The sequence below is a fragment of the Cebus imitator genome, unplaced genomic scaffold (assembly GCF_001604975.1).
Source record: "Cebus imitator isolate Cc_AM_T3 unplaced genomic scaffold, Cebus_imitator-1.0 Scaffold505, whole genome shotgun sequence".
Lineage (NCBI taxonomy): Eukaryota > Metazoa > Chordata > Mammalia > Primates > Cebidae > Cebus > Cebus imitator.
Window position 1 is genome coordinate 388,933 of NW_016107820.1, and position 12,871 is coordinate 401,803.

A 12,871-nucleotide genomic window follows, 5' to 3' on the forward strand; every position below is an offset into this window, starting at 1 on the left:
GGTACCAGCTCCTCTTTGTACCTCTGGTAGAATTCGGCTGTGAATCTGTCTGGTCCTGGGCTTTTTTTTGTTGGTAGGCTATTAATGACTGCCTCAATTTCAGAGCTCGTTATTTGTCTATTCAGGAATTCGACTTCTTCCTGGGTTAGTCTTGGGAGGGTGTATGTGTCCCGGAATTTATCTATTTTTTACAGATTTTCTAGTTTATACACATAGAGATGTTTATAGTATTCTTTGATTGTAGTTTGCATTTCTGTGGGATCAGTGGTGATACCCTCTTTATTATTTTTTATTTTATCTATTTGATTCTTCTCTCTCTTCTTCATTAGTCTGGCAAGCAGTCTATCTATTTTGTTAATCTTTTCAAAAAACCAGCTCCTGGATTCATTGATTTTTTTTGAAGGGTTTTTTGTGTTTCTCTTTCAGTTCTGCTCTGACCTCTGTTATTTCTCATCTTCTGCTGGCTTTCAAATTTGTTTGCTCTTGCTTCTCTAGTTCTTTTAATTGTGATGTTGGAGTGTTGATTTTAGATCTTTCCTGCTTTCTGATGTGGGCATTTAGTGCTATAAATTTTCCTCTAAACACTGATTTAGCTGTGTTCCAGAGATTCTGGTACATTATCTCTTTGTTCTCATTGGTTACAAAGAAATTCATTATTTCTGCCTTAATTTCGTTATTTACCCAGTAGTCATTCAGGAGCAAGTTGTTCGATTTCCATGTAGTTGCATGGTTTTGAGTGAGTTTCTTAATCCTGAGTTGTAATTTGATTATAGTGTAGTCTGAGAGGCTGTTTGTTATGATTTCTGTTCTTTTGCATTTGCTGAGGAATGTTTTACTTCCAATTATGTGGTTGAGTTTAGAATAAGTGGTATGTGGTGCTGAGATGAATGTATATTCTGTTGATTTGAGGTGGAGAGTCCTGTAGATATCTATTAGGTCTGCTTTGTCCAGAGCTGAGTTCAAGTCCTGAATATCCTTGTTAGTTTTCTGTCTTGTTTATCTGTATAATATTGACAGTGGGGTGTTAAAGTTTCCCACTATTATTGTGTGGAAGTCTAGGACTCTTTGTAGGTCTCTAAGAATTTGTTTTATAAATATGGGTGTTCCTATATTGGCTGAATATATATTTAGGATAGTTAGCTCTTCTTTTTGCATTGATTCCATTTACCCTTACGTAATGCCCTTCTTTGTCTTTTTTGACCTTTGTTGGTTTAAAGTCTGTTTTATCATAGACTAGTATTGCAACCCCCTTTTTGCTTTGCATTTGCTTGGTAAATATTCCTTATCCTTTTATTTTGAGCCTATATGTGTCTTTGCACCTGAGATGGGTCTCCTGAATACAGCACACTGATGAGCCTTGACTCTTAATCCAATTTGCCAGTCTGTGTCTTTTAATTGGGGCATTTAGCCCATTTACATTTAAGGTTAATATTATTTTATGTGAATTTGATCATGTCATCATGAAGCTAGCTGTTTATTTTGCACATTAATTGATACAGTTTCTTCATAATGTCATTGGTCTTTATATTTTGGTGTGTTTTCGCAGTTGCTGGTACCAGTATTTTCTTAACATATTTAGTGCTTCCTTCAGGAAATCTTGTAAGGCAGGACTGGTGGTTACAAAATTCCTCAACATTGCTTGTCTGTAAAGGATTTTATTTTACCTTCATTTATGAAGCTTAGTTTGGGTCGATATAAAACTCTGGGTTGAAAATTCTTTTATTTAAGAATGTTGAATATTGGCCTCCAGTATCTTCTGGCTTGTAGGGTTTCTGCAGAGATGTGCCGTTAGTCTGATGGACTTCCCTTTGTAGGTAACCTGACCTTTCTCTCTTGTGGCCCTTATCATTTTTTTCTTCATTTCAACCTTGGAGAATCTGATAATTATGTATCTTGGGGTTGCTCTTCTTGAGGAGTATCTTAGTGGTGTTCCCTGTATTTCCTGAATTTGAATGTTGGCCTGTCTTGTTAGGTTGGGGACCTTCTCCTGGATAATATCCTGAAGTGTGTTTTTTAACTTGGTTCCATTCTCCTTCTCACTTTCATTAGTTTTTCTTCTAATAGTCAGCATCCTCTTCTGCAGGTCTACTGCAGTTTGCTGGAGGTCCACTCCAGACGCTATTTTCCTGGGTATCACCAGCAGAGGCTGCAGAACAGCAAAGATTGCTTCTTGCTCCTTCCTCTGGAAGCTTCCTTTCAGAGGGGCACCGGCCTGATGCCAGCCAGAGCTCTCCTGTATGAGGTATCTGTCAACCCATATTGAGAGGTCTCTCTCAGTCAGGAGGCACGGGGGTCAGGGACCGACTTGAGGAGTCAGCCTGTCCCTTAGCAGAGCTCGAGTGCTGTGCTTGTAGAACCCTTCTTGTCAGGATCCACTGCTCTCTTCAGAGCCAGCAGGCAGGAACGTCCAAGTCCGCTGAAGCAGTACTACAGCCACCCCTTCCGCTAGGTGCTCTGTCCCAGTGAGATAGGAGTTTTATTTATAAGCCACTGACTGGACCTGCTGCCTTTCCTTCAGAGATGCCCTGACCAGTGAAGAGGAATCTAGAGAGGTGGTCTGGCCACAACTGCTTTGCTGCACTGTGCTGAATTCGACCCAGTCCTTAGCACAGTCAGGGGAAGCCCACCTACTCAAGCCTCAGGAATGTCAGATGCCCCTCCCCACACCAAGCTCAGTCATCTCAGGTCAACTTCAGACTGCTGTGCTGGTAGCAGAGAATTTCAAGCCAGTGATTCTTAGCATGCTGGGCTCTGTGGGAGTGGGACATGCTGATCAAGACCACTTGTCTCCCTGGCTTCAGCCCCCTTTCTGTCTTGCTGGCGGTCCAGGTGCCACGGGGTAAGAAAAAAACTGCAGCTAGCTTGGTGTCTGCCCAAACAACCGCCAGTTTTGTGCTTGAAACCCTGGGCCCTGGTGGTGTAGGCACACGTGGGAATCTCCTAGTCTGCGGATTGCAAATACCGTGGGGAAAGTGTAGTATCTGGGCTGGAAAGCACAGTCCCTCACAGTTTCCCTTGGCTGGGAAAGGGAGGCACCCTGCTCCTTGTACTTCCTGGGTAAGAAGGCGCCCTACCCTGCTTCTGCACGCCCTCTAGTCTGCACCACTGCCTAACCAGTCCCAATGAGATAAAGGGGGTACCTCAGTTGGAAATGCAGAAATCACTCGCCTTCTGCTTTGGTCTTGCTGGGAGCTGCAGGCCGGAGGTTTTCCTGTTTAGCCATCTTGCCAGCAGATCCCCCTATTTTTGTATTTTTATATCGATATGTCATAGCTGTATATATTTTTGGGGTACATGTGATATTTTAATATTTATATACAATGTGTAGTGATCAAATCCAGGTAATTGGAATATCCATTACCTTAAAAATTTATTTTTGTGTTGGGAACTTTCTAATTCTTCTCTTCTACCTGTTTTGAAATATAAAACAAATTATTGTTAACTGTAATTTCTCTATTGTAAGGGAGGTTTTGATTAGTGTTTCAATCTCTTTACTTGTTACAGGTATCCTTTGAAAGGTCTTCCCTCTTTAATCTCCCTTCACAAAGTACTAGATTTCCTTTCCCTCCTTTCAGAAACGACTTTCTCTCATGGATGGCTTTCCTCCCTCATCTCTCCCAAGGCCTTCTTTTCAGTAACTTCATTGCATGGGACTAACCTTCTTCCTTACACCACTGAAAGTACTAGCCTCCATCATCTCCCTCTTAAAGCTCTTCCACCCCTAACCTCACTTGCTAACCTCCCTTACTTCACTACTCAAATTTCCTCAATCACCTCCCTTCGCAAAAGTTTTTCCTTGCTCACTTTCCCTTAATGAAGGCCTTTCTTTACTCACTTCCCATCACAGAGTTCCCACCCTCTTTCATGTTCACTCACAAATGCCTTCCTTTATCTCTCTCTAAAGGCCTCCTACCACACTTCTGGCAAAATGCTTCCTTTTCTCACCTCGTTTAGGAAGGCCTTTAATTCTTCAGCTCTTCACTAAAATTCCTTGCCCCCAACGTCTTCCTTCACAAAGACTTTCCTCCCTTATCTCCTCTCACAAGAGCCTTTCTCTTCTCACCTCCCTCATGAAGTAATAACCTCCTCTATCTCCTCATCGTAGTCCTTTCTTCTCTCACCAATGCATTCCCTGCCTCACCTTTGCTTATATAGTTCTGACCTCCCTTATCTCTCCTCACAAAAGTATACCCTCCTTCTTCTCCTCTACCAAAATCTTCTTTCCATGCTCTCCCCTCACAAAGCTCTAACCTTTTTCACCTCCCCTCACAAAGAACTCACCTTCTTTAATAGTTGCCTTTCCTACTTTCTTTACCCTCACAATTGACTTTCCTCCTTCACCTCCCTGCTCAAAGGCCACCTTCCCTCAAGTCCCCTCACAAAACCCTAACTTCCTCACCTCCCTTCCCAAAAAGCTTCCTTCCTTCACTTGCCATCACAAATGCCTTCCCTCCTTCATCACCATTCCAGAAGTTTTCCTTGTCCTTCAGTCAAGGTCCTTTCATTTCTCACCTCTCCCTGCAATGACTTTCCTTTTCTTGCTTCACAGGCCTTCTCTCAAAAGTTTTTCATTCCTTGTCTCTCAGAGCCCTTTTCTCATCTCAAAGTCTTCATTGCCTTACCTCCCTTCTTTTATCTTCTGTCACCCCTTCCCTCTCTAACCTACCTTCATTAAGGCCTTCCCTCCCTCCCCCAAATTCCTCCCCTTAGGTCTTTATTTACACTCCTCCAGGCCTTCACTCATTCCCTCTCAGAAGCCTGCTTTCAGCTCTCCAAAAGTTCTCCCGATTCAGGTTTTCCTTCCTTCACCAATGAAAGGCACTTTCTACTTCTTTCCCAAAAGCCGTCGTTTCTTCCTTCTGCTTAATGGTCTTGCTGCCTCACTTGCTTCACTCAAAGTCTTTCCCTCCACCTTCATATTCTCCCAACCTGAACTGCCTTTCCTTTCCCCACAACCTTCTTTCCTTCCCATACCTCCCTAAGTCTCAGATGGTTTTCTCAAAACAGCTTTCTCGGTATAACCTACAATGGCCTGCCTTTTCTCCCAACCCCATCACAAGGTATTTTATGTTCTCATCTGCACAAAGGCCTTAGATTTCCCACAGTCTCCTGCCTTCCAGCTCCAGACCCAAGCCCAAAGACTTCCACCATTCCCACCTGTAATCCCAATAGCTTCTTTCTCTCTGCTCTCCCTAGAGGTTTTCCATCTTCTCAACCAAGGTCCACCCACAGTCAAAGAGGGAGGTAAAGATTGGGCAATGGCATCACAACTCAAAACAATAGAGACTTCTATACACTATGTCACAACTACATGGGTTTATACGTTTTGTGAGGGATGAAATTTGAAGTTCAATAAAGTACATGCTGATTTTTATCAATTATTTGAAATAAGTTAGGAAATATGATTTTTGTTCTTTGAAAACATTTTAAGATCTTTTTAATGATCATTTATAAATCATAATATTACTACAAATTATTCATGTTTATTGCTACTATTTATCGAAAACACCAAAGTATTTTGGAATTACTGAATTTGTAATAGTACAACACTGAAAGTCTTTGTAGCCTCTAAAAAAGTAAGCTGAAAAACAAAACTATAAATTGTACATTTTTTCTTAGTCTGTGAGTTCTTCATTTTCTATTTCTATTTTGAGTAGAACTCCCACAAAAAAAGAATACTGTCTATTCAGTGTGATTTCTTTATTTCCAGGAGGACTTTTTCCATTATAGGTTTAACATGTTTTTTCCTAAAATAATCCATGATTCATTCTTTATATTGTTAGATTTCCCAGATTCTCAGGAGGTAATATGTGACTGTATGAATTAAATATAATTTGCATTTAAAATTATTTCACATAATTAATGTAACAAAATGTACTGAGTTATGGGTTGAATTGTGTCCCCTCAACAAAAACAGTTGCAATTTTAACCCCAATACCTTATTTGTGATCTTATTTGGAGATAAGGTCTTCATAGAGATAATCAAGTTAAAATGAGGTCATCTGGAGTGTATTTTAATCCAATATGAATGGTGTCCTTATGAAAAGGGGAAACTTGGACACAGAGACAGATATCCATAGAGGAAAGACCATTTCAATCTGCAAGCCAAGGAGAGGCCTTTCCTCACAATCCTCAGAAGGATTCAGCCTACTAACACCTTGATTTTAGACATCTAACCTCCAGAGCTGTGAGATAATAAATTTCTGTTTTAAGCCACCCAGTTTATGGTATGTTGTTACAACAGCCCTAGAAAACTAATATACATCAGAAGGGAAAATAATTGTCCATGGCCCTGTAAAATTATGGCAAAAGCAAAACATGTGGTCCTGAAATTAAAATTCCCTTTCTCATTTCTAAATGGACCCTACTGAGTTCTCTTAGATTTAATGCTACTGAGAGGAATTGAAGTTGAGTGACCTGAAATAATTCTGGGATATACCTCCAGTTTGTATTGTCATTTCCATTCCCAAGCCATAATGCATTTCAGGTTATATTTATGCAGAAGACATACAGATCAGTGGCTACAGGATGAGGAGAGAAGCAAATTGGGGACTGGAAATTTGATTCCACCAATTCTCTGTATATTCAGGCAGTCCTAATGGCTCATCCTTTTCAGGGAAATTTAAAACATGAGAAATAAAGATGGACTAGTAGGTAATATTTTCAAATTGCCTTAGCTCCATGGACAAATCCCAGTAGCTGGTTTCTGTATCATTATATTAGAATACTTCATTTATCTGGTATCCTTGGTGAGTGAATGAGGTAGAACACCTGGCTGCCTGCCATGTACCTAATTGAGCACGAGGCTTGCTTTTGCTTTAATCCTGTGTGCATGTGGTGTAGTTGGAGGAGCCCTAAGCTAGGAATCAGGACATCTAGGTTGCCCTCATTCTTCACACTAACTTGCTGTGTGACCTTTGATGAGTCATTTTACCTCTTTAGGCTTCAGCTATCTTGTTGAAAAAAATGACGAAATTTCACTAGGTAAGCACTTCTTCTGCTCACTCATTTCAAGCTAGGAGCCCTAAGCTAGGCATTAGATCTAGGTTGCCCTGATTTTTCACACTAACTTGCTGTGTGATCTTTGATGAGTCATTTTACCTCTTTAGGCTTCAGTTATCTTGTCGAAAAAATGAAGAAAATTTCACTAGGAGGGCATTTCTCCTGTTCAGTCAAAATGCTTGGTTATCGTAGTGCCACCAGCCATTCTTATTTTCTTTTAAGCTAACTTACTGTTTTACATTAATATGTTTATTTAAAAAGGGAAGTGTACCATAGTCATAAATGGAAAGCTGACCATATTTGCTATTAAGAAAGTTATTAGTAAAAATAGATATCCTGAAAACAAAGTAATGATATTAAATTTAAAATTGTAAGCAATAAAAATAATGAAAGACATATAACAAACTATTGTTTTTCATTATACTAAGCACTTCACATGTGACTTCCTTTAATCCTTATAACACTTCAAAATAAATATCATCATTTTGCAGATAAGTAAACTGAGGCAATGAGAAGTTTACTGACATGCTCAAGTTTACCAACTAGTATGTGGCAGAGCCAAGATGCAAATTCAGGTCTGTTTGAGGCCAACACACAGAAAGACAGTAGCATAGGTAGACCTTCAACTTGAAGCCCCAGGAAAATCCTTTAGAAACTGATACAGTTAGCCACTATTCTTTCTGTCTCCTCACCCTGTCAGTCATTCAGTTCCTCATCTGTAAGACCTCCCACCAGAGCAGCAGGTAGCAACATAATTTGTAAAATGAAAATACAAGGTCTCTCATTCAAAATTTGTGGATTTCAAGATGATGATAGCAAAACATTAAACCAAGCATGGAGCTTCCCAAGTGTGGGGCCCTGTTTGACTGAACAAGTCGCATATGGATGAAGCCCTCTGTCTGCACTGAGTCTGGTGTTTCTTTTCCTTTGAAATGTAGTTAGATTTTTAATCTTTTATTTGTAACAGGGAAATTAAAAAATAAAAATTCTTTGTTACAAGGAAACAGAATAGGTTCTTTACTATTTTCTGCTACCAATTTAAAAGGCTGACTCCTAATCTTTTATTTGCTGAACATGCTAATGAGTATAAAGATGCAAATTAGAGGCCAAAAAGATGAAATTATTCTACATATGAAAAGTAATGGAGGAGGGGAAAGAGGCTGGAGGCTGCTTGGGTAGAGAGGAGGACCTAAGAAAAATGCTTGTGTGCTGGTTGATGGGAGACTTTGAAGAGTGTTAAAGAGGAAAAGGAGACAATGGTCCCAGGGAGGAAAGAACAGGGATAAAAGTTTATAAAGGTTTGCCACATGGCAAGTGATGTCGGCCGTGTTTGGCGTCATGGTAGGTTTGATATGTCACTCATGTTTTTTTCCTTCTACACTTTCAAATAAACTCATAGCAAAGATGAACATATCCATAGATATTCATCTATGCTCCACCTAAAATTCTTCTGTACTACTAGCGATAGACTATACTTTGAGAAATACTGCCCAAATTAATTTAAAAATGATTGTCTTTTAGAGTATGGAAGAAACCAGAGGTGAAGGGCAGATTAAAATATGTTCAAGATTTGTGGTTGAGGCTGCCACTGATCTTGCTTATCTGAGTTAAGATGTTTAATTGACTCTTTCATTTCAAATGCCCATTGCAATGACCAAAAGATCTATAAAAGGTGAAAACCTGGAGAACCTAGAAAGGCTCCATCTGGCATCTATATGCCAGAAACTTGGAGGGTTCTATGAAAGAGAAAAACATGACAGAGAGAAATCACAGCAACTTGCATTTCATGTCGAGCCAAGGGCAAGCCTGTGTGGCAGGGGCTGGAGGCTGGGGTACTCTGAGTTGGGGACTCTGAGCTGGGGGATCAATATTCTGGAGGAACTCCAGAGAGCACATAACTTGTTGAATATAACTTAGAATGGAGACTCAGGCCTCAGTGTGCTACTGTCAGCCAGCACTTCAGGTGATGTGCTGAATCAAATGGCAACAAGGATGGCAAATTGAGGAAGGGAGCACTGAGCAAACAAACAGCAACATAAAACAAAGGTTTTGTCAAGTTCTCTTCCATCTGTAGCTCCCTTCTCATGTTACGTAGGACAGGCTCTCTGATCTGGCAAAGTGTGCCTGACAACGTTAATCTAATTTATTGTCCTCATGCTGGAATAATTCTCCCAGGCTCTTTGTGCAGCCAGCTACTTATAGTTCCTTTTTTTTTTTTTCTGCTTAAATATCATCTCCTCACAGAGACCAGCTCCCATTTAAAGTAGCCCCCCTCCCTTATTCTGTATCAGTATCCACTTTCTTCATAGCACTCATTGCAATTTATTTAATTTGTTAGTTGACTTCTTTTTTGTCTGTCTTCTCCACGGCCTTCTAAGCTCCATGAGGGCAGGAATCTTGTCTGACTGTTTCACTGATATATGCTCAAAACGCAGACTATAGTAGGCATTATTAATGAGTAAGCATTAGTAGAAAACAAGCAGGAAAAAATGGATTATTTTTAATATTGTCAAGATGTAATATACAGTGAAGATAAAATGGTCATGATTGAATATTTATGCAGTGTTGGAATATATGAAACAAATAGTTTTAGAAATTTAAGTAGAAATCGTCAAAACCACAATCATGGTGAGATACTTTAATGTTTATCTTTTAGTCCTTGGCAGGAAAAAAAATAAAGATACAGAGAATTTGCATAATATAATTTAGCTTGATTTAACATTTATAATAGAGTTCAATGTGAGAGTACACATTCAAATGTATGTGTATGGAAGTTGTTCTCATTAAAATATGAAAGAAGATATTATCATTGATATAAAGGAGATGTAAATATTACAAGTGAATAGTCTTATGATTCCATGCTAATAATTGCTTTGCAAATAATGATTTCCTAGCAAAATAAAAATAACAAAATTAACTGTGACCATGAGGAAGTAAAAGATAAAGAACTACCCCTCTCCAAAAAATAAAGACTCAGACTTTTTATAGATGAGTTTTCCCAAACCTTTAATGGATTAAATAATTCCCATATTGTTTCATCTGTTTTAGTCTAGAGAAAAATGACAGAAAGCTTCCTAGGTTATTTTATGAAGCAGGTATAACTCTCATGCCAAAATTTACAGATGTAGCACACAAAAGAAAACTGCAGACACACTTCATTTAGGAATGTTGAATCGCGAATCCTCTATAAAACATTAGCACTTACAGATTTTGCTCAGGAATGCAAGAATATTTTAATATTGGCAAATATATTTATGATTCCATGCTAATTCATAGGCGGGGGAAATATCATCATGGCAGTAAATATTAATAATATTCAATAATTTAAATAAATATAATATAATTTTATATACATTATAAACGTATAAATAAAATAAATATATAATTTTTATATAAATGAAATAAATATAAGTTTAAATAAAAATATTCAATAATTCATAGGCGGGGGAAATATCATCATGGTAGTAAATATTAAAAGGATTTTATAGAATCCCACTTCTATCCCTGATTGAAAATGAAACAAAACAGCAACAGAAAATTTGTAGTGAACTACAACTAGAGGAATACATCCTTAATTCAATAAAGGGTATCTATCTTACACCATCAGCCAACATTATACTTAATTATGAAATACTACCACATTCCCATTAAAGTCAGGAAACACTCAAGAATGCCCATTGTTGTTAATCAACATAGTTTAAACATTTCTAGGCAATGCAATGAGAAAAGAAAAATAATTCAGCTGTTAATATTGTAAAGGAGATAAAATCATCTATATTTAGTGATAATATGATTGTCTATCTGGAATGAAACTGAAGAACAATGAGAACTAATGAGAGTTAACTAAGGTAGTAAGAAAATACATGTATAAAAATCAGTAGAGCTAGGCACAGTGGCTCACACCTGTAATCCCAACACTTTGAGAGGCCGAGGTGGGCAGAGCACCTGAGGTCAGGAGTTTGAGACCAGCCTGGTCAACATGGTGAAACCCTGTCTCTACTAAAAATACAAAAATTGGCCAGGCGTGGTGGCAGGCACCTGTAATCCCAGCTACTCTGGAGGCTGAGGCAGGAGAATTGCTTTAATCCGAGAGGCAGAGGTTGCAGTGAGCCGAGATGGCTCCACTGTACTCCAGCCTGGGGGACAAGAGCGAGACTTTGTCTCAAAAANAAAAAAAAAAAAAAAAAAATCAATAGCTGTCTTACATACAACCAATCCATTACAAAATGTGGTGAAATGGATTATATTCACAGAACAATAAAATATATATGATATGTGGGAATAAATGTAATAAGAAACATGCAGGACCCATCTGAATACAATGATAAACCTTATTCAGGGACATAAAAAGATACTTACGTGAATGGAGAAACAAAACTACTTAGGTGAAAAAATTCCTAGCACATAGGACACACAATAAATGATTTTTGGATGAGTGATAAGTAAGTGAACTTAATTACCATAAAAATCTTATTAGAATTTTTTTGGTTCAACCAAATGATTTTAAGTTTCATCTAAAAAATTCTCAGAGCTGAGAATAAAACTTTGATAGCAGAGACAATAAAGGACTACCAGATCAGTTATTAACACATATAATGAGATAAGATAGGCCGGTTGTGGTGGCTCACAGAGACTGAGGCAGGTGGATCACCTGAGGTCAGGAGTTCGAGACCACCCTAGGAAACATGGTGAAACCCCCGTCCCTACTGAAAATACAAAAAACAGCTGGGCGTGATGGCGCTTGCCTATAATCTTAGCTACTCGGGAGGCCGAGGTACAAGAATCGCTTGAATCAGGGAGGCAGAGGTTGCAGTGAGCTGAGATCATGCCATTGCACTCCAGCCTGGGCAATAGAGAGAGACTCCATCTCAGAAAAAAAAAAGATAGTAACATTAGTATCGGCACATGAATAGATAGATTGGTGGAACAGAATAGAAAGTCAAGAAGCATATCTATGACTATGTAAGGATTTAGAGTATGTTGATGTTTTCCTAAGTATAATAGAAAAGGATGGATTTAATAAGGGCCTTAGGACTGCTGGAAAAAATGTATCCCTACTCCATAATGCACTCCAAAATATACTCCAGGTGTATTAAATATTTAAATGTAAAAAGTACAACCACGAAAATGTTAGAAGGATGTATTAGAGTATAGAATGCCTTTCTAGAGGTAAGAATAATAAAGGAAGAGATTGATAGATTTAATTACATATAAAATTTTAAGCTTCTGAGCTTCACCAAACACCATAAAAAATGTAAGGTTAACCAATTACATTGAAAAAAATACTTGAAATATGTGGCAGATTAAGAGTTTTCTATTATGCGACATAATATGAAAGATGTAAGCTCACTGATTATGAAAGCTGCAAATTATAACAAAAGATATTTTGTTTTATTTTGGCCATCAAATTGTCAAATAATAACAAAGAATGGAGAGGTGTCAGAAAACTGGCACTTGCCTCTACTACTGGTAGAAGTATATTTTGGGGTAGCCATGCTGGAGGGTAATTTGGACATAATCAAGAACCATGCCTTAAGAATTTATCTTAAGTAATTTCTCATGAATATTTACAAATATATAAAACTTCAATCATAACCATTGCAAGCTAATGATAATGTAATGATAATCATTGCAGTATTCTTTATAACATCAATAAATTGTAAACAACCTAAATGTCCTATGGGGAAATTGCTAACTCAACTGTAAGAGAGCCATATAATAGAATTCCGTGACATTATTAAAGATAATTTTGGGAAATATTTAATGATATGGACAAATCTGTGTTATCCTCTTACATAGGAGGGAATTGTGTAAATAAGGCTAAAAACCAGTTCTTTAAAATAGCAAGAAAGAAGGATAAGGAAGGTTC

The 12,871-nt window shown here is 38.1% G+C and overlaps 1 protein-coding gene across 1 annotated transcript in view; it reads left to right on the forward strand.

The window, feature by feature from the left end:
* The window catches only part of FMR1NB (FMR1 neighbor), a 38,965-nt gene that overhangs the window by 4,199 nt on the left and 21,895 nt on the right, over window positions 1-12,871 (forward strand). The gene's annotated exons all lie outside the window — the stretch shown is intronic.